The 22,705-nt window shown below is 35.6% G+C and overlaps 1 protein-coding gene across 3 annotated transcripts in view; it reads left to right on the forward strand.

The window, feature by feature from the left end:
* Positions 1 to 22,705, forward strand: part of LOC128675506 (uncharacterized protein) — a 152,885-nt gene that overhangs the window by 39,814 nt on the left and 90,366 nt on the right. For all 3 annotated transcript variants that reach the window (XM_053754958.2, XM_053754957.2, XM_053754959.2), the window contains exon 2: positions 22,182 to 22,218. The gene's annotated coding sequence lies outside the window, so the exon portion shown is untranslated. The remainder of the gene's footprint in view (positions 1 to 22,181; positions 22,219 to 22,705) is intronic.

Consider the following 22,705-nt stretch of genomic DNA (forward strand, 5'->3'; position numbering starts at 1 on the left):
GAATAGCTAAATTTAGAACACAGAAATCGAAGTTTTGTACATACATAGAAAGGGTATTGTCGTCGCAAGTTAGACTACCCGTTATTAATAAAATGATATCTTCGTTTTGTCTCGTTCTGTCAATGTCAAATACTGAAAAGAGAGTAGGGGATAAAATAAAGAATAAGTACATATTGCAAGTCTAATCCATGGATAATTACTTGGTACCTACTAATTCCATGATCTAATCAGAGATAACATTTTTATTAATAAGACGGTATTGATTTAATTGTCACTCAACATACATGTCATTATCATTAAGTTGTCATTAATTCGTATACTATAATTGCATTGGCATCTGTTATTAGCCAGTACTGGGAAGCGTGTAGCTTACTTTAACTCTAAGCACTCATGTTTCGCACCAGCACCTACTTAGTAGTAAAGGCTCCAACTGAAAATCAGTGTATTGCTCCTAGAGTAATAACATCACTGAGTTGTGGCCTGTTTAGATTGCTGCAGCACACACACCCTTAATAACTTTTTATACTTACCCACGTTTTGTTTTTTTTTTTTATCTTAATTTTCTTTTTTGGTTATTTATTATGTGTGTGTCTGTGGTTTTTTGAATAAATTTATTTCTGTTCTATTCTACTTTAGTGTTGAAAGAATAAATGAATAAATTGATTGATAATGGTGTACTATGTATACGTATACGGTATGCACACACAAGCAGTCTTTTAGTTTAAGGAATCGTTAGTCTGAAGTTCGTACACAAAAACAAATATGCAGTTGATCGTGTAAATCAAAATAATAAATAAAAGTCTATATGAAGACATAATGTTACATAATTTTTGTGACAGAACGGAAAGTCTAATACGTCCGCAAACTGTGGCGATAATGCCTTTTCTATGTACCAAAAAAAATCCGATTTCTACGGATACAATTAAACCGTTGTCAAAAAGTCCACTTCTGGTCCGGTGCTACCCAATGGACACCGACCCCTTGGCGCGCGAGAAAAAACGCTGACTTGCCAATTTTTTGGATTTATTTTTCAATTTATTTTTTTTTGTGTAAGCAATTAAGGTATCGTTAATTATAATGACTGGGTTAATAGCTGTTTCTTTGTTTTGTGGGTTCTCACAGTGAGAACAATGTTATATGTATACCTACTTCAGATAAACGTAGTTAATTTATTTAATCTTATTATGAATGATGTGGTGATGTTTTTATACAAATATTATGTGACATTGACACGTCTTGACCTTGATGATTTAAATAAACTATTTATTGTACGTAAAATAAGTAAAATTCTGTATTTACAAGCTGCGCCCCGAGCCTTCGCTCCCGTGGTATAAAAAGTACCGTATGTGTTATTTCTGGTTATATTCTACCCGTATACAAAATTTCACATCAATCGGTCCAGTAGATTTTTAGTGAAAGAGTAACAAACACACGACATCCTCACATACGTATATGGGTATAGTTCCCAAGGAAATTTTGGGATATAATATACACACACAAATATAAGTATACTTGTAAATACGAAAGTGTACCTTTTATGTCTGTCACGTTTTCACAGCTAAATTGTTGGGTCGATTTCGATGAAATTTGGAATTGATATAGATAATGACCCGAGGTCGAAATTATAGGCTATCAGAAATTGTCCGCGGGCCACCCTGCGGGCTAGCTAGTACGTAAATATTTAGTCATCTGTCCTTTCAAAACCCGTAAAAATTACGGATGTGTGTAGATTATCCGCAAATCTACTTCATACATAATTCATGCACGGACATGATATGATTAGTACAAGCTAACGAAACACTTTCTTAATATGTGTTGTGTGGTACAATGTATGAGAGATAGCGTTTTACAGATAAAATGTTATTCAACCGCCTTTTTTTATTTTTAAAAGTTTAAAGAAAAGTGATATCTGTTGTTTTCTGTATTGTGCTGTGCATGTGGACTGTAATAATGTGTTGTGCTCTTCGAGTGTGAAATGTATATATTATTAAGTAATATTAAGTTTCTCTGTAAGCTGTTGTACCTATTCTTTTGAGAAATGAATTCTTTAATCTTGTTTTATTATTTTCGAGTCGAAATATCACACCAATTACACGAATTTAGATCAGTAGGAACATAACTACAGAAATTACCTTGTCTTTGGTCTCATTCAAGTCTTTTATGAAGCAGGAGGATAGACAGTTTGGGAAAAACAATATATGAGTCATGGATTGATTCGCTTCACAGTCACACAGATCATTGGTCGATATGATAGACTTAATGATTTACATACATGTTCTTCCCATATTCCTTCCATGAAGTCTTAATTTATGGCTGAAGCAGTGTTTTAATATCTAGAGATTTTTTGAACTAGTTACGGAATCAACATCAAATCCTAAAAATTAAGCATCCTCCTAAACTCTTTCGCGGTTACAATATTAATAGGTTGGTGTGTTCATTGTCTTATATTCCAAACATTTGCTAATAAAAACTTATATATTATAAGTACACACACATAAACTGACATACAAACTATTTTAAAAATTTTTAAATGGATTTTGATACATGCCACACATGCTTTTTAACTTATTTTTGCAAATAATAATGAGATGAAAAAATTCTGGAATCGAGCCGGAATTGAACCCGCGCCCCTGTCTATCCGGAACAGTGCTCTTCTTACACTTACACAGAAACTAGATTTCTTTTTGTTTCCAATTTTGGACTATTGAAAAAAATAATAGAAAAAAGTTTTTAAATTGCGCCAACGGGCAACGAATCATTTCAATTTCGAGCAACACCGGCAACGCACGCTAGTTGCGTCACTAAGAAAAAGTGTTTCACGTGCAAGTGACCGGTGCCTATTCTGGACGCGATCGCGATACGCAATATTCTATATCGTCTATTAGTTTTCCGTTAGTATCGTTCATTACTTACAGTTGTATTTCTAATGGCTGAGGGTCGTAGTCATTGAGTGGAATGAAACGCACATGAATTTAGACTTCGCGGCGTATTATTATTTCTTTATATGTGACACTGAAGGACCTATATACAGATTGGCCACGTTGTTGTTGTTGTTGTCAAATGTCAAATTGTTGCAACTTCTTTCCTTTTATATGAATCCCTTTCTATTGCGGCGACCTATGGCAAATAGAGTACCAGGGCAATGGAGCTAATGCATTCAGCTGGATTGCAATCGAATCTCGATCATTCAGGCGTTATTTAGAATTTCTTGAAACATGTTGTTTTGACAGCAGCGACCTTGGTTTACGGATCAAATTTGATCCAAGAATCCATCGAACTATTTTAGCGATACAGAAATTGCAAGAAAATAGCACATAAAACGACAATAGAACGATTGAGGTTCAGCCGTTATCCAGCTGAAGCTATTATTATTATTTTCTACGTGTTTTGACTGAGTGTACGTGAATACAATACAATTTTACAATTTACAATTCATACAATTTTTAATAATATATAAATATATACATACTCGTATATATATTTGCTCAATAAGTCATAGTGACAAAATCATCAGAATTTCGTTGACGGACGTCAAAACAACGCAAGACGATTGACAGATCGATTGGGCTGGGGCCTAACTGGGTTAACCAGAATAAGGCGCCGCCGTCGCCGGTAGATACTCTTTGCGATCGAGGAAGCGACGGAAACGCATCGCGACGTCCGAACAAGCAGGAAATCTCACATAAAAACCGTAATTGGTTCTCATACTGGCCAGCTACCTGATTCCTATGATATTTGACTTTTAAATTTAAAAATAATAATAAATAATAATAAAAAATATTATTATAAATTTCTAGCAGAAAAAAATGGTGGAGCGGGTTTTTTATTGTCTACAATTTCGAATTATTTTGCGTGTGTGGATTTTATTGAAACAGGTATGTGGCCGTCCAAATCAAAAGGGACCTTATGGCGGCTAGCACTTAAGTCTTTATTGCCGTTGTTCCAATACAAAACAACGGCAATAATGACGTAAGTGCCCGGCGCCATAAAGTCCCTTATGGTTTGGACGGCCAACGTATTACATAATATATGAAAATTTGGAGCCGTATAGTTTTTTTCCGCAATGTGTGAAGTTTCAGTATTATCTTGGCTGTACGGCAATCTATCACTTACGGTTGCGAGCATGTCATTACCGTATTAGATTCCTGTCAGAACGTAACATATTGTACACATCTGTACAGACCACCGCACGACAGTCTAGCCACAGCCATTGCATATTCGCTGTTAGTACCACCCCTTATAGTAGGTATGAAAGTTCGTTCGGCTGTTCGGAGTTGTAAACTGATTTATTTTTGTTTTTTATCACGAAAACAGTTGGATTGAAAATGATTTTTCTAAGTAATCTTTCTAATTTTTTATGTTTGAAAGTTTGTGTGTTATTTATAACCCAATAACGCATTGTCTACTCAGTAAAACGTTTCAACTTACTTTTTCTTCTTGACCTGCGCTTTGGAAGTCAGCTGTAGTGTTTTAAATATTTTTTTGACATCAATAAGCAACGTATACCTTTCATGCATTAACAAAAAATAATATAAAAAATTAATAATTATATAAACGTTAATAAAACTGGAGTTACAGCTTGACCATAAAGAGCAGAAATTAATTAAAGTGGAACTAAAAATTTTCCATACAAAATTGTTGCCGTACTTCAGCATTTTACGTCAAAAATGTGACAGCTACGAAGAATCTAGCGCCCTAATTTTTTGTCATAGCTCTTTATGGTCAAGCTGTATATTGAATTTCTTTAGTTCAACATGTAGTAACTAAATAACTAAGACAATTGATGTTTGTGAATATGGATTTATGAATCCGAAGTATGAATTGTATATTAAGATCTAGTTACTGAAGTACATTGATTTTATATAACCCTAAATTCTTGAGCAATAATATCACTGATCTTAGTTTCACCACCATTACCTAAGTTTGCCATCAATAAACGAAATCTATTTTCAGTTATTACGGCGCTGTCTATTATTCCGCCGTGCAATTCACGTATACATTCAAAATTTTAGAAGTGGGTCACAAACTTGCAAGATTTTAGTACTTACATGGTTACATAGAATCAGACGAATGTAGATGGCGATGAATAAACACCTGAAATAGATGGAACGATAATTAACAATGGACGTATAGCGTATAGGTAATCGATAGTTGTAACGTGGAAATTGTTATGAAGAAGAAGATACGTAAGAGAAAACAAAAATTACTTATAGGATAAGGAATATTACTTATTTATAATTTATATTAAGCTAGTAAGTATTTAGATGGCGGCACCAAAGCACCAAATCAATAACATTTGTCATGCTTTAAAAGACTGACCTTATGGATGTCAAAAAAGCGCTGTTTCTCTATTAATGTAGTGAGATAGATAGTGCTTTCTGACGTGAAAAAATATCGCAGTATGAATGGCAATCAATTTAAAAATAGAACACAAATTAAAAAGAAAACTTCAAGGCAGTCTATGAATCTCCGGTCTTATTTCAAACTCCAATAAAAAAAGTTGCCCAACATTCCGCGCGTAGAATACGAAATTTTTCTAACCGGCCTGAATCAATTTCGTGAGTGGAATTAAGTCATATCCATAAAGTATTAGCAATAAATATTCACTCGCCACAGTCTACAATAGTTATATGTTATTCAACCAGTTATATCATTGCTCGTTACACGCTGTAAGCAATCTACATTACGCGCTACGCGTATCAGTTCTATGTAAATCACAGTTCTGACATATTTGACGTAACACTTGAAAAGGGAAAGAAGTAAAATTGCGTGAAAGTATGTAACACTTCCGTTGTTTCTTTTTATATAAAATCAGTAAATATAATGTTTAAAATACATAAAAACTATTTGTAATATCCTTGACATATGGCCTTAAATCGAGGGATCAAAGACGACATTTAGTAATGTCATTATTGTTAAAATTGATATTCAAAAATATTCAAACAGATATACAGATATTAACAGTCTGATCTTAAGCATACTCGCCCTTGATCGACTTTTACTATCTGCGCGGGAAGAAGTAGCTGGCCTGTTTTATGTTTTAACTTTGCCCGAAATCAACATGTCGCCAATGATAACGATTTTTTTTTAAATCTAAGTCTTTCAAATGTAATCAAATCTTACAGTTTGAAATTAACCAGCATATGTTCCGATTGAGCTGAAATTTGCATGCATACGACAATGCATCATTGCACAATATTGTACTAGCGACCTCCAGCAGCTTTGCACGGATGTGTGTGTGTTTGTGTATAATAAAACTATATACATACAAAACATATGCTAGAAATTATTCAAGCGACAGTGGGAATTACATCAAAATTCATTCAGTCATATTGAGTGTTTATATATATATATATATATATATATATATATATATATATATATATATATATATATATATATATATATATATATATAATAAATTATATAATAAATAAATTTTTATGCTTATATATATAAATTTAAGCCATATTGTAACACAGCATACTGTGCTATGGCATAATGATTTTTAAGCATAACGTTCATACGCATAATGGTTTACGCATAACAGTTTGAACCAAAACTAACCCAACCTAAAAGTTAATTAGTTCTCCTTGAACATGTTTTAAATAAAAATAAATAAAATAAATAAAATAAAATAAAAAGTTGCCCCGATACATATACAACGACGGACTTATCCCTCCCTGCAGGCCTACCATCAAGTTTTACAGAACTATTCCAAAGCAACTCAGTTCAATTTAGGTACCTAAAATGAATCGCATTCATACTAAAAATTAAGTCGATGGCACGAATTTGCGTTGCAGTTCAGTTTAGGTGGTAAAGTCGATCGCGTTAAGAGATGATGGTAAGCCCCCTGATCTCTAACAGCCAAACAGCGGCGATTTGTTAATAGGACAAGTGTACCTACATTGTGGTACACTTTAACAAGAATTTGAGCTAAGCAGTTATTAATCCCTCAGTTTACATGTTAGTCCTTGTAGATTATCTCGCAAATTTATTGAGATGAGTCCTCGTACGTGCCTCCCAACGTCTCGGATAAGATTAATTGGGCTAGGCCTGGCGTCCACTGCTGCGCAATCGTCAGAGATCCTCAGCTATTTTGATAACTTATTCACACTGATCAGGTTTTAGCAATCCATGACTTAATACGCCATTTAATAGAATTTGCAAAATGTATTATTGATTAGCTTTTGCCCGTGGCTTCGCTGGCGTTAATTTTACGAGATGAAAGGTACCTTATGTCCTTCTCCATACTCCAAACTACATATATGCAAAGTTTCAAGAAGATTGGTTGAGTAGATAGAGCGTGAAGAGGTAACAAACAAACGAACTTGCTTTCGCATTTGTAATATAAGTTAGGAAGGACTTGTGTATATATTATAATCAGCACTCGGATCACAATCATAACCTGTTTTGATATACCTTTTGACTATGTACATTATGTACTTTTATATATTATTAGAAAGAAAAAAAAAACATTGTAAGAAACAATAATGGTAAGCCGATCTGGCATGATAGGGACCAACACTTCAAATGAGTTTCTTTCGGCATTTCTTCTCAGCAGTGGTCGTTCCGAAATGCCAGTAGTTTGTAGCTTGTGAGAAATAACTATAAATATAAAGATTGACGAGAAAAAGTGCCTGTGAAGGTCTAATTTCTGAATAAATGTTTTGAATTTGAATTTGAATTTGTAAATCTGTCTTGGTCTTTTACACACAGTAGAAAGCTAGTGTGTCTTTAAGCTACACTATATTCGCTTGTTGATGGAGGCCAAGGTTAGATGTAAATTAATGAACAATTAATTAAGTTCCTATGGGAAACTATCTGTGATCTTTTTGCTAGTAAGTTACGCAAACCCAGTTGCGGATAACGGGATTATTTATGAGTAGCCTATTTGACGCAACGATAACAAAGGTTAAGCAACTAGAGATTTAGCGAGACGTGAATAGGTTGGTCTCCTACAGAGGTCACAGGCAAAAAAATGTCAAGTTAAGAATATGTAAATGACATTTCTTACCGCTTCTATACGTACAATGAAATTGTATCTGGCATCTGCCTGTCCTACCGCTCTTTCTTAATCACCTGGCTCTGTCTACCCCGTAACATATGAAGACGTGATACGTATGTCAGTACCGAACCGTAATCCGTACGTATTTTTATCTAAACCTTGCCAATTTTCATTCTACCAAAACACCAAAACAATAATTTGGTATGTATAAAACTCAATTACCAGTTGTTTTCCGTAATTCCTGGCTCTGTCTACTCGTGAGTGATATAGATGTGATACGGCATCTGTATCAACTACAAACCTACTACATCAGACGTATGGATTCAAATTCCAACACCAAGGTGTGTAGGATCGATTGACCTAGGTACTCATTCGATGAGCAACAATATTAACTATGTGTTGCCAAAAATTTAGTAGCCCTGTAATAGACAATATCATGGACACGTACAGGCGACACTTGGCATGCCATGGTACAGTCAGCAAAATAAGTTTCACCGTTAGATATTATTGGTTGGTCAATCTTAACGTCAACTCGTGAACGGGTGCTGCCGGGGGTACTGGTTACCCTGATAATCATACATGTTGTTTGTGGTCAAACTACACGCATATTTTTATTCTTTTGATTAGCTGCTTCTCGTCCTCAAAATGTAACCACTATTACAGCAATGTATTCCTCTTAAACCAGTGATTGATTATTCGTAACGAAGTACGGAAAGGTCCCAGGTTTGAATCGTAGTATTCGAAATTTTAGATCAAATAAACTTATGATTATTAACGTATCACATGAGTTTGTATATCAAATCGACTCGTGCGCATGTTTGCTTCAAATAATACTTGCCTCCGGTGAAGGAAAACATCGTGAGGAAACTTACACTGTTTTTCTGATATTTACAGATTTCTGATATTGCACCAATCCTTACTAATATTATACATGTAAAAGTGTGTTTGTTTGTTTGTCCGTCTTTCAAAATGGAGGAACGGATTGAGTTGATTTTTGGTGTGGATATAGAAAGCGTCATTGGCTACAGCTAGTAAAAAAAATGATATTTGTTTTCTTAAAATGAAAAACCTTTTGCCGGACCGTACATTGTCGAAATATTAAAACCAAGAACAGGCCATAGAATGGGTGCTTGCCAATGTAATGGCTACTTCAATGGAGAGGTGTTTCTGAGAAAAGATTTTCTTATGATTCAGTACGATTTCAATGCGTTCTATTTTATTAATATTTCTCACTTCTCAGAACGAATCTACGACTGTTTGCTTTACGTAGTTGTTATATTTATTGAAATTTCAATTTCTTGAAAATCGTAAATTTTCTAAGCTTTTATTTGACATCTTTTAATTTTCTAAAACAGTTGTCTTCTGTTTCTCAATTTCCTTTACTATATCGGCCTCGGTGGCGCAGTGGTAAAGTTCTTGCCACTGAACCGAGAGGTCCCGGGTTCGAACCCCGGTCGGGTCATGATGGAAAATGATCTTTTTCAGATTGGCCCGGGTCTTGGATGTTTATCTATATATGTATTTGTTATAAAATATAGTATCGTTGAGTTAGTATTCCATAACACAAGTCTCGAACTTACTTTGGGGCTAGCTCAATCTATGTGATTTGTACTAATATATTTATTTATAGTTCAGGTATTCTTCCATCGTAATACATTTGGTTAAACCATATATATTTCTCTTATCTATGGGTGAAACAAATATTGCTATTGGCTGCCGATAACTCTTCCCATTCGAGAACTAAATCTTTACACTAAGAGATGGGTCACTCGGACGCAAAAACATCTACCTGCTAAATGGATTTGATTTTTTGCCAATGAATAGGGGAAACTGTAAGGTGAGTCGCACCTGTTGACATTTTTCACAAAGACAAAATAGCGCCCAGAAAAATGCACGCCATTTTGTCTAAACGTCAGGTGCGCGCAGGCGCAGGTCAACGTCAATGGCAAATTTGTCTAGTGCAACTCACCCTACACTACTTTAAAGTGTGTATCTGTGATAAAAAATGATTAATTTAATTTCAATTTTTGTACGTATGACTTGTGGGATTCAGCGTTCTTCGCATGTGTAACGCGATCAATGTGGCATTGATCGGATTAACCACACATCTTCTCTCTCATCTCAGCTCATATTCCCGGTTCCTTCCTCAGCCGTTGAGTATCGTAACCCAGATTCCACTTTCCGACTTTTTCGTCTCCACTCGTTGCCATCCCTAGTTGTCCCATTGGCACGCATGTCACCCTTGACGACATCAAGCCAGCATTTCTTGGGCTTAATCCCACATCTTAACACTCCATAATTCATGTATTGTCAAGATGATAGCTATTATCCTTCAATACAACACAGGACTCACGCAATAACAACACTGATCCATTATCATTAGAGCTACATCTGCCAAGCAGTCTCGTTAGTGAGTATTGATCTCTTGTTAATGAATGAGCTACACTAGCTGTTGTTAGGGGTTATGCTTGCTTTACAGGGGAAATAAAGGAAGAAATAGGAACAAGTCTAAAAAAGATTTTTGATGTTTGATCTTAGTGATGTTATACCTAACTATATTAAGTGGTATAAAGCCCATGCTGGTCTATGAGAATAACATAGAATGTGTTAGCTGCTTCTATACCCGCACAAATCGTAAAAGCTGGTGATATTTCACCAGCAAACAAATATCATTTTTTTTACTAGCTGTAGCCTATGACGCTTTCTATCTCCACACCAAAAATCATCTCAATCCGTTCCTCCATTTTAACGTGAAAGACGGACAAACAAATAAACACACTTTTACATGTATAATATTAGTAAGGATTGGTGCAATATCAGAAATCTGTAAATATCAGAAAAACAGTGTAAGTTTCCTCACGATGTTTTCCTTCACCGGAGGCAAGTATTATTTGAAGCAAACATGCGCACGAGTCAATTTGATATACAAACTCATGTAATACGTTAATAATCCTATTGGATTAGGCTTTCTTTTAACATTGAAAACATCACATTGAAATTTCACACCACATTTATGATCAACTCTTTCTTTTTTCGAATAAATATTTTTTGTTTTAAATTTAGGGCTAATTACAATATTACTATACTATACTATATTTATATTAATAAGAGAACTTTATCTAAGGCTAGTAATTAATCACTTTTTAATCTCAATTCCACCAGTTAGCTCGCCATACAGATAAATGTTGCCTTCGAATTTTGCAACTATTGGCTCTGTGTATCCCGCGTATAAAGGCGTGGTTCTATATATATATAGAAGTGAGAATAGCTAAATAGAAAATTTATGAATTGTGTCCCAGAAACGAATGACAGACATGGGTTTAACGTCAATCTCTTCGAGAACATTGTAATTTCCGGACGGGTCTGCGCATTTTTTTTCTATCAAATCGAAATTATATTTTTTATTCATTTTTTTACTATAGTAACATATATTTTTTTATATAAATATTACTCGTAATACAGTTTGTTTCAAAAATTAGGTCAATAATACCGAAAATCTTTTGCGTCATAAATTATAAATCACAAAAACCAAAATCAAATCATTTAACGATCTTGATGGTGCAGTGGTAAGGCCACTGAACCGAGAAGTCCAGGGTTCGATCCCCGGTCGAGTCATGATGGAAAATGATCTTTTTCTGATTGGCCCGGGTCTTGGATGTTTATCTCTATACATGTATTTGTTATAAAATATAGTATCCCATAATCCCTGTGTGATTTGTCCTAATATATTTATTTTATTTATTTATTATATTATATTTTTACATAAATTAGGCTTTCACAGGCACTTTTTCACGTCATATTCTAAATTAAATAATATTTACCAAAGCCACAAACCACTAGCATTTCGGAACTCTATATATACCCATAATTCTCAAGCGACTTCAACCATGTTGTATCCAATCTATACTTCCATACTAATTTTATAAATGCCTCTCTGTCTAGCTGTCAGTGTGTTCCACTTTCACGGCTGAACCGCTGGACCGATTTTGATGTAATTTGGTACGCATGTAGTTAAAGACCTTCTTTCAAACATAACCTACTGTTTTCAAAAATTAATCTTCTACCGTGTAGTATTTGGAGTGCGTTTTGTATAAAAACCATGTTGAAAAGACTATCAAAAACGACTTTATTGGCTATCACACAGAAAAATTGGTCCAGAAACTTTATAATCTGGCATGTGTAAACATATTAATCGCAAAAATAATTATGCTGTCAGAAGTAATTATTCTACGCTGACGAAGTCGCGGGTAAACAGTTAGTAATTCAATATGCAATACTTACGAAGGAAGACTAAAGTAGTAGTAATGCTTGTGTGCCAAGGATTTCCACATAATAAAATTGTTATAATGATTGAGTATTATTTAAAAAATATTGCTAAAATACCGACGATAGCAATTAAGTTGGTATTCATAAATCTGGTTAAACCTAAATAAATAAATATATTAGGACAAATCACACAGATTGAGCTAGCCCCAAATTAAGTTCGAGACTTGTGTTATTGGATACTAACTCAACGTTAACTATATTTTATAACATATACATATATAGATAAACATCCAAGACAATTAGAAAAAGATCATTTTCCATCATGACCCGACCGTTGATCGAACCCGGGACCTTTCGGTTTAGAGGCAAGCACTTTACCACTGCGCCACCGAGGTCGTCGATTAATATGCACGGAACACATTAAAAATTTCGTGAGTTAAACTTTTAGTTTGTATCTTCTTAAATTAAAGCAATTCGTCGGTTGACTGTTAGTGAAAATGCCTCAGAGTTTAATTTCGCTTTTTACATTTCTGTAATAAAGTTAAACAAATAATCATTAAAAAAAAAATAAGAACAATGAAATAAATAAACAAATGTTCAATTTAGACGAAGCGCGTTGCGGTTTTTAATTAAAAGCTTATAATTAACTTGCAATGTATAACTATGTCCGTACGCCTCAAGTTGGAATCTCTCAACTCAATTTTGAAGCAGATATCTTCAACCGATTGAGCTAAAATTTTGTACACACATTTAGTTTGTGATGACAATGCATTACTATGATAAGCCTGATGGTGTACCCAGAAACGGCACTAGATTAGGGAACTCCTCAACGGTTTACTGCTTGGACGTGAAGTCACTGAATGCAATAAGATCTTTCTGACCACAATAGAAACTTTGTTCAGAAATGTTATATTTGTAAAAACTTATGAATTATTTTTTCATTTACAGTACAATTATGAACTCGAATTTTGTGAATACAGAACCAATGGTAGGCGCCACCCTACGTACTGAGAAATCATTGTGAGGGCCACTGAGTTAAATGTAGTGTACAATGTCTCTCGTAATGTTACGTGATGATGTCCGTCTCAGACTGTAGGTACCTCTGGATGGTTCTGGATCGTTCTGGATCGTTCTGGATCGTTCTGGATCGTTCTGGATCGTTCTGGATCGTTCTGGATCGTTCTGGATCGTTCTGGATCGTTCTGGATCGTTCTGGATCATTTAAAGGCCTCGCACTATACAAGTTGTTACAAAATAACCTTATACTGTGATGCGGTGGTGATGTATATGTCGCAGCAATCTGGTTAAATCAGCCATTTAACTGGAAAGCTAGCCCGTTTATCAAACGCCTGCATTCATTCAATCGAATGAGTAAATAAAAGACTAACCAAGTTGTTGAATGAAACGTATAACGAGTTTGGTGAACTTCATTTAGCCGTTTTGTTAAATGGGGATACAGATGACTTTTGTTTTTTTGGTAACTGAAATACGTCACTTGTAAAAAATATACTGTCTCACGATTCGTCAAGAATCATAATAATATCGTTCCGTTTTACCCTTTGGCTACTTACAGAAACCTAAAACACAACTGATTTATATATTTATTTACATACTTAGGCGATGTCTAAAAAGGTTATGTAAAACTAATGTATAAGCGTGTTAAGGGCGTAGGGCCCAATGTTAACGGGACAATGTCGTTGTTACAAATTAAAGACGATACAGAAGGAGCCCTTAAACACATGCTATAAAAACTAATTGTAACCTTTAAACATTATCTTGTAATTATCATACATTTAAATCCGGAAGATTGAAGGTATTTAAATAAACCGGGGTTTAACTACCCCAGTGACAAACACGCCGTAAAACAAATACAAATAAAAAATAATAATTGTCAGTTAGTGTCCGCTTGACATTAAAAAAAATTGCAGAGAAAGACTAAGGGATTTGGAAATATTATCCTTAGGAAGTGGAGTGGTTGGTGGGTGCAAGTTTGTAGAAACGACAAGTTTTGTTAATAACTTGTAATAATAAATCCAGCACATAATAAACTAACACACAATGTGAGTTTGTTCGTTAATTTGGCAAAGTCTTGCTACTCTTTTACACTCCTAGTCAGAAGAGTAGTCGAACGACTCGACTAACCATGATTTATGGTCCAATCCAATCCTGTTCATGTTTATGGTTTAATCCTGTTCCATTTTTAAATCTTAATTAAATAAAGATTGCTTCTTAAAATTAGAAAAATATCAGCACATTATAATAAACTGTCGACTAAAAGTTTCCCCTTTGTATTTATTTTATTTTGCGACATTGTCATTAAAATTCATAGCTTATTCAATTAAGTGGCCACGTCGACTCCGCAATCTGGCTGTATAATGCTTATACCATACCTCATAAATGTTATCTTAGTTCCCTTTGAAATTTGTAGATTAAAATTGTAATAGCCAATTAATTGTGATAAAATGAAAATGAGTTATTTGGAAGGTGCGTTTTTTACTTGGGTCTTCCTTGACAAGGGGATTTTTCCAAAGATTTTATATTCTGATAGAATTACATCATAACATTATTACGTCTAGTCCGTTACGGGATAAACAGACCCGAGAGTTGACATACACATTACGCGCCATATGTTTTGCTGTATGTTATATAAATAACTAGCGGCACGTCCCGGCTTCGCTCGGGTAAAAACATAATAAATTAAATACACCTAAAGCTTCCTCAGGAACCACACTATCTATTGATGAAAACCGCAAGAAAATCCGTGCAGTAGTTTTTGAGTTTATCGCAAACAGGCAGACGCGGGACGGCACGGCAGAAAATGGGACGGCACGCGTTGCAGAAAGCGGGAGTGGGAGAAGGAGCGAGAAATGGGAAGGAGACACGTCATGGGAAACAGAACGGGACACATTGCAAAAAACATGATGGCACAATATGTAGGAAACGGTACGGGATATCTACTTTACATGACAAGTTTGCGGGACGAGACACGCAGCGGGAAACAGAAAATTGAACTAAAGATGACAAAAAATGCAAATTTGAATCATATATGTTTACCAGTCTTACAGAGTACGGGATAATATTACTGAGATTTTGCTATGAAATTCACGCGAGCGAAGCCGCGGGCAAAAGCTAGTTAGCTATAAACTGCTACATATAGGTATAATATTTAAATGGTTTTGTTATACGTTTAACACATTCTTTTTAGTTTATTTTGTAAATAATAATGAGATGAAAAAAAATCTGAAATCGAGCTGGAACTGAACCAATAATGCCCCTGTCTATCCAGGACAGTGACAATGTATTATATGCATTTGTTCGTGTAATTTAGTATGGAGTGTTTGGACGAGTATCTTTGAAAGTGTAGCGGGAGCTAGGTGATTATGCTCGACCGCCACCGCAGGGAAGAACTTCCCGCCAGGCTAGGTGTTGCGCCGGGGTACCGCACGGCTCCGACGGTGTCATGTCGGAGGTTGTATGTATGCTTCCAATCGAAAACGCACTGTCTGCGCGGTCTAGGCTTGTTAGCTTCTGGTTAGAGTCGACCGTAGTGCCATCTGTCTGTAGATGTCGTGGATCACTTGTGTGGCTTATTATTCGTTGCGTTTGGTCGGCTTTTATCTGTGCCGTTGTGCATGTGGCGTGGTAGATGTCGCCACAAAAGTATTATCATTATTATCATATTTTTGTCACTGGTGTTTTTATTATTATAAGGGTCTTCGAATAGTCATCAAAACTATTTCCCGTTTCACCGATCCCTTTATCGTCAAAATAGGAAACTGTAAATGTTCTATGGTTATTGAAGTATGAAATTTTCAAAGACAATTAGGATGTCTCAAGAAGCTTTCAAGACGGGTTCATAAAACTGCTATTTTCCAGGTCAAAGCTTCAAGGGTCACTAAATATAACATTATATATTATAATGATACTAGTTTTTGCTCCGCGGCTTGGCTCGCGTGAATTTCTCTGAATTTCACCCCCCTTTATAGTCAAACGACATATATATAGATCAAGACTAAATTATATATATATATATATATATATATATATATATATATATATATATATATATTTGAACGGGATTCTCAACTACATGCATACCTAATTTCATCAAAATCAGTCTCAGTCAGTTTAGCCGTAAAAGCGGAACAGACAGACTTTCGCTTTTATAATATTACTATACGTATATCGTAGGCTTGTGGTTTCTATATTATATTTTTGTATAACCAACTAGGCAAACAAGCATGCGGCCCACTTGACAGTAAGTGGTCCCCACAGCCTATCAACGCCTGCAACACCAAGGGCACGCCTATTTTATGACTATTTTATAGCCTAGGCACTTTTGCCACAGCACTGCCTCTCTCACCCAAGCAAAAACTTTGTCGCACTAGACCAGTAACTTTGACTTTTACTTTAAAAAAGTTACTCATCAAAAGAGACAATATGTAACACAATAAAAATAGGGTAACTTGTGTTGTACACTGGCAATAAACGGGGCCATAACGGTACACCGCGCGTACTATAAAATGTTTTTATACTTCTCCGCGCCGGGGTTGCCAGTTTACGACTCTCCCCGGGAAATTGGGGGAAATATCCGTCTCATAACACAATACTAGTATTTTTACTGTCCACACACTCTTTATGGCTGATTTAGTGAATTGGTTCCCAGTGCTCTAGTTTTATTTTCAGATGTAATAAAAATCTCTCAGTCATTTTCATATTTTATGCATATTCCTTGTAACAAATGGAGTGGTGGAGTTCTCGATAGTTTTATCAAAACTAGCTTTCGCCCACGACTTCATCCACATAAATTTTTCACGGGAGCTAAGTACACGTCCTTCAAAAGTATTGGGTTCTTATATGTATGTAATTCATACAGTCAATTGCACATAAGTAGATACTAGAATAAAACCAATCCATATACTTGAGTAGATTTCTTACGAGGCGACTAAATGACACAGCCTTGTCAGCTGCTAGGCATTAATATCATTCCCAATGAGGGTTGACGTTGGGCAGGCGGCCGGTCGTAAAACTATAGCTGAATCAACATTGCAAAGTGTTTTTAACACAGGCCTCGCAGCTTCAAAACCCCGGATAACACGCGAGGATGACAAACAGAGAAGTTCTCTGAATGGATATTTTCTGAATTTGCAATGCACTCATTGACCGTATAGGTCGTACAATAAGCCTTTTAACGTAGAAAAAATATCATCACGAAAAAGCGGATCGCCCTTGACATTCACCAGTCGGAAGCGTCAACACGGACAATAGCAAAATGGCGGAAGACGCTCGTTTCGCGGGTTTTTCAAGCGACGCTGATTGATGATTGACATGTCATCATTAATTAAAAAATTCTGATTAATCATCACACCACCAAACTAAGTAATTATTACTAACCTACTAGCTATGCATGTCGTTCGGGCGTCCGTGGTATAAAATAACCTATGTCATTTAAAAGCTCTTTATAATATTCTGTTTTATTTGGGGCTATGACGCCACAAATCACGAAACATGACTAAAAAATAAATTTTGAATTTTGAACATTTGACTATAATTTACATTTTAGCTACCAATGAGGAGGCTATTATTGCCGCTATTGGCAGCCAAGACTACAGTTGTCCCTTACTCGCCTCGTACGACATCAACCCGTATCGTATGTACATAACTTAAAAGTATCCTTAACAGCATTTCCGTATTAAATGTCAATGAATATCCTTTGAGACGACCAAAAAAACGAATTGAAATACTAATTCAGACATTCAAAAGATTACAAAATAAGAATTATTGAATTGAACGAAAATTGTTTTAAAAACTCGCCAATACGCGGAATCGATTGTCTTATTTTCATAATATACGGTTATTTGAACATCTGCCAAAAGTAACAAACGTATTGACTTACAGAAAACAGGGGCACATGTTATCACAACAAAGACATCTGATGTAAAACTTCCTTATCGTCTGTTTACGATTAATCCTCATTTTTACATGATTGTCCAAAAAACAAGTACTATGTATGTACAGTCTGTCAAGAAAGTGAAGACATTTAATGAGGACGCTGTCTCCTGTTGATGGCAACACTGGGTGTTTATCAACCAATCTTTACCATTCCATTTGGTATTGCAATGGCGAAAAAAATATAATTCGTCAAAAATCCATTTTCTTCACTTTCTTGACTGTATGTATATTTTGTTATGTATATTGAGGACCTCGGTGGCGCAGTGGTAAAGTACATGCCTCTGAACCGAAAGGTCCCGAGTTCGAGCCTCGGTCGGGTCATGATGGAAAAAGATCTTTTTCTGATTAACCCGGGTCTTGGACGTTTATCTATATATGTATATGTTATAAAATATAGCGTCGTTTAGTTAGTGTCCCATACTAACACAAGTTCTCGAACTTTGGGGCTAGCTCAATCTGTGTGATTTGTTCTTATATATTTATCATTATTTGTTTAGTTGTTTTTCTTTTAGTGATATTGACTTCCATTCTTTTGTAACATGATAATTTACGCGGCGTTTGAATCCATCCTAGAGTCACAATATTTCCTCTAATGGATGTCGTACGAGGCGTGAACAAGCCTTGTCAGGTGAGGAGTCACAAAAGCATGACCAAAGGGAGGCAAACGAGAGATTGACGTCAGGCAAACGGCCGGTCGTAAAACGACTATCTTGATTCACACAGGAGCGAAGCCCAAATGCATAACCAGTAATTTAGAAGCAATTTAGCTTCGTAAACAGGAAGCTACCCTTCCCTAGACCGTCGTCACAGTAATCTAGGGGGATGGCAGGTATCCAGGAAATTGCTGGTCAAACTGGAAATGATGATGGATGAATGGAAACAAGAAATAAGTTTTTATAGTAGCCTCTTACTATAAGTGGAAAGCGAAAAAAATCACTGTCTTGACTCATATCTGTATTTGACCTATTAATTGATTTTATTTCACGGTTTTGTTAGAAATATTAAAGTCCCTTTAATTCTTTTGAAAATATACAAATATCACTAGAAATGTTTTACCTAGTAGTTCACGTGTACACTGATCACCCTCACGTAACATTTCATTGATCATTTAGCGACATTTAGGGTGATTTGGATAGATATATATGCTGATGGCTGTACTTAGTGCAAGTTCAGGACAAGGGCGTATTAAGCATTTGTCCCCCCGAACATTAATCCACCATTATTCGTAAATACCATTCAAAAGCAAACAAAAGAAATATAAAAGCTATAATTGACCATAACGGGACAAAGCCGTTATGCCTCTTATGATTGGCAGCGCGCCAGTGTTCGATTCAATAACCACAGATTATGAATCAATCGTTGACAACTAGGGATGACCACGACCGTGCGAAGTGGAGACGAAAAATAAAATCGTGGACTCTGGGCTCCGACGCTCAACGGAGGGAACCTGGCTAGCAGAAAAACGTTCAGCTCAGAGAGACATGAATCAATAGCAGTATTGTCTTTCTCTTTCATCTGAGCGTGAAAACTTCCGCGTGCCTGCTGAAAATATAAATTCTTGGTTTTCTTTGTTAGGTGGTAGGGTAATCTCAGGTAGGGTTGGAGTAGGAATAGGCAAAGGCAGACAGTTGTATAATAATATAATTATTAAGTAAAATACAGACCCCCTTCAAGGGTCTATAAATAATTTAAGATATTTTATTATATATATATTTTATTATTACAGCGTACGTGTGGTACGTGCCGATATCGTTATGGTAATGCATGAGTCAAAATGTGATTTCAAAATATCAAGTGGAACAATAATTTAAAATTTTGAATTTAGACTGAAAGAAATAAAAATCGTGCCAGCGCGCACGCGATATGACTAAAGAGGTCATAATGCGTGGCGTTACATCTTTTTATCGAGTGTGTTATTTCGTAAATTTCAAGGTTCAGATTTTTTTTTCAGGGCTATGACGCTGCGAATCCCGAGATCAGTTTAAAATATAATCAAGATTTTGAAGAGGATACCTGTTGCCATCAACCCTAAAATATATAATATATATTTTATTTGCAAAACGTGTAAATTGATACATATAATCTAACAACCCTAAACTGAGAATGCTTTAGTTGCCTATCAACTGTTACCAAAACTATGTGTCCCTTAGTCACCTCGTACGGCATTCACGAGAGGATATTAATATATTATATATAATTAATAAATATATAAGGACAATACGCACTGAGTTAGCCCCAAAGTAAGTTCGAGACTTGTGTTATGGGATTCTATCTCAACGGTCTGCCATCAACCCTAAACCGAGTACCTATGCATATTTTATAACATTATATTATATATAAATAAATAAACATCCAATATTGAGTGGTGTAATTCTAAGGCGGAACCACTAGCCAGCCACATACAGACAAAGAAAACTCTTCATCGAATACAGATTCCATCCGTATGCATGTGTTTACGGAAATCAAACATTTCCGTTGTCAGAGATGTATTTGTAAGCAAGGCCTTGGTGCTTGTAGCGTGGTTTAAGTGAATATGCATTATTTAGCTATAAATATATATATAAGTATAGAAACTAGCTGCGCCAAGCTGTGTTGCCCCCGTAATAGGGCATATTACGCAAAGCTCAGCGCAGATGGCGCTACTGGTACAACTAAGGTACACAAACATAGCAAAAGGTGGCAAAGCTTTTATGTACCTAACATACAGTGCTGTACTCTGGCGGGATAAATGTGCAGTAATACTCCCTATTCCCAAAGTTTTGTAGTTGTAATTGAAGACGAATTTTTCCACGTTTGACCAATTTATTATTTATTATACAAAAGCTCGTTAAAGGCAAAATCACAAATTGGCTGACACGAGAGCTTTATTAGCCCATAAAATATGAAATTATTTATGACCCACTAAATAATATACGCGCTGGGGTCCAAAGGATGCATTAAATGGGGTTTTGTTACAGATTCTTCTCGTAATATTGTCTTAATATGCCTATTACTTGATGTAAAAAAGCAAGTACGAATTTGTTATTTCATGTTTTTATTCGTTTGTAATAATTTATAAAAACACGTGATTACAACAAAAGAAATAATGTACAATCACGGACTTATACCAGGAAGGGATCACTTCCAGTATAGTATTGTGAGCATTGAGCGAAGTGCGGGTTAGCATTTCATTTCTCACCATCGAATCGATCCGAAATGAGATACAGCGAACCAATCACATTGCGCCATTGTGACGCAATGACAACCACATTGGGTGGCTGCGTCTCACTTCGAATCGATTCGATGGTGAGAAGTTAAATGCTAACCCGCACTAACTCCTCATGAATGTGAGTTTATTAGTGAATGTTTCTGCTTCCTTATCGAGTGTCGAAGGGATCCGTCATGATTTAACACTGCCTACCGCCGTCTATCGACAAGTACTCGCATACACATACAACATTAACCAGTGTGCGAAACACTGGCCGCCCAGGCCGGCCACATAAAAAAAAAATTATCTCCATAACTGCGCAGTTGTATACGTATTTTGAATTATGCATAAATGCACAATATTTCCATAATTGCATATCTACTTACGACGCACACGTAATGCGCGGCCATTCTTGCATATTACTTTCGATGATCTCTTCTATATATATATATTTTGTATTTCTCTTCAATTTGTTTATTATTAGGTATGGGATCTTACAGCACAATCTAGGATATTGTGGATGCAGGTGCACGGACTACGAGTGTTGCGTGAGGGGCGTGCGCGGGTAGCGGGGTTAAAACTTAGATTTCTGCTGGCCTATGGTGGAGTACGCCCTTACGGCCTTTTTGTAGCAAATAAATTTGCAGTAAATATTTTTGAGATTTTGTGTAAACGAAACTGGGTTTTGTCTGGTTTACCAGTTACAAGTTTGGAATATGAAAATATACGATATTTTTTTACCTAATAAGTAATTATCTCTTGTTTCAGATCAACCTTTGGCTGTATTAACTTCTAAGTTATCAACGTAAGTTATTTATAAACATTAACTAAAAACAAAACATCAGCTTTATAGTTCTTACGCGTTAAATTTACTATTGTTAGCTTTCCTTCAGCAATACTGATGAAGCACTTTATCATCAGGCAAACCACATGCTCATTTGCCCACTAAAGTACTAGAAAAAAAAACTTACAAGCATACAGACAGCTAATAGAAACAGTATCATGTCCCTTTCCTTGCGGGGTAGACAAAGTCAAGAGTTGCGAAAAAACAAACAAATAGACAAAAAAAAACTTCGCATTTATTCTAGGTAATAATTACCTAGTTGGGATTAGGTATGTATTTTCCTATGCGATGCTCCGTCATCTATCTCCGTTATCTAACAATATTACGTGCCAGACGCATTTTGCATATTACCATTTAGCATAACCTTGGATCTCGTCAACCACAAAATAATTTCACACTGTTTGTGTGTCAATTCTATTAGACCCACGTGACATTATTCTATGACATT

Source organism: Plodia interpunctella, chromosome 14 (assembly GCF_027563975.2).
Source record: "Plodia interpunctella isolate USDA-ARS_2022_Savannah chromosome 14, ilPloInte3.2, whole genome shotgun sequence".
In the NCBI taxonomy this organism is placed as follows: domain Eukaryota; kingdom Metazoa; phylum Arthropoda; class Insecta; order Lepidoptera; family Pyralidae; genus Plodia; species Plodia interpunctella.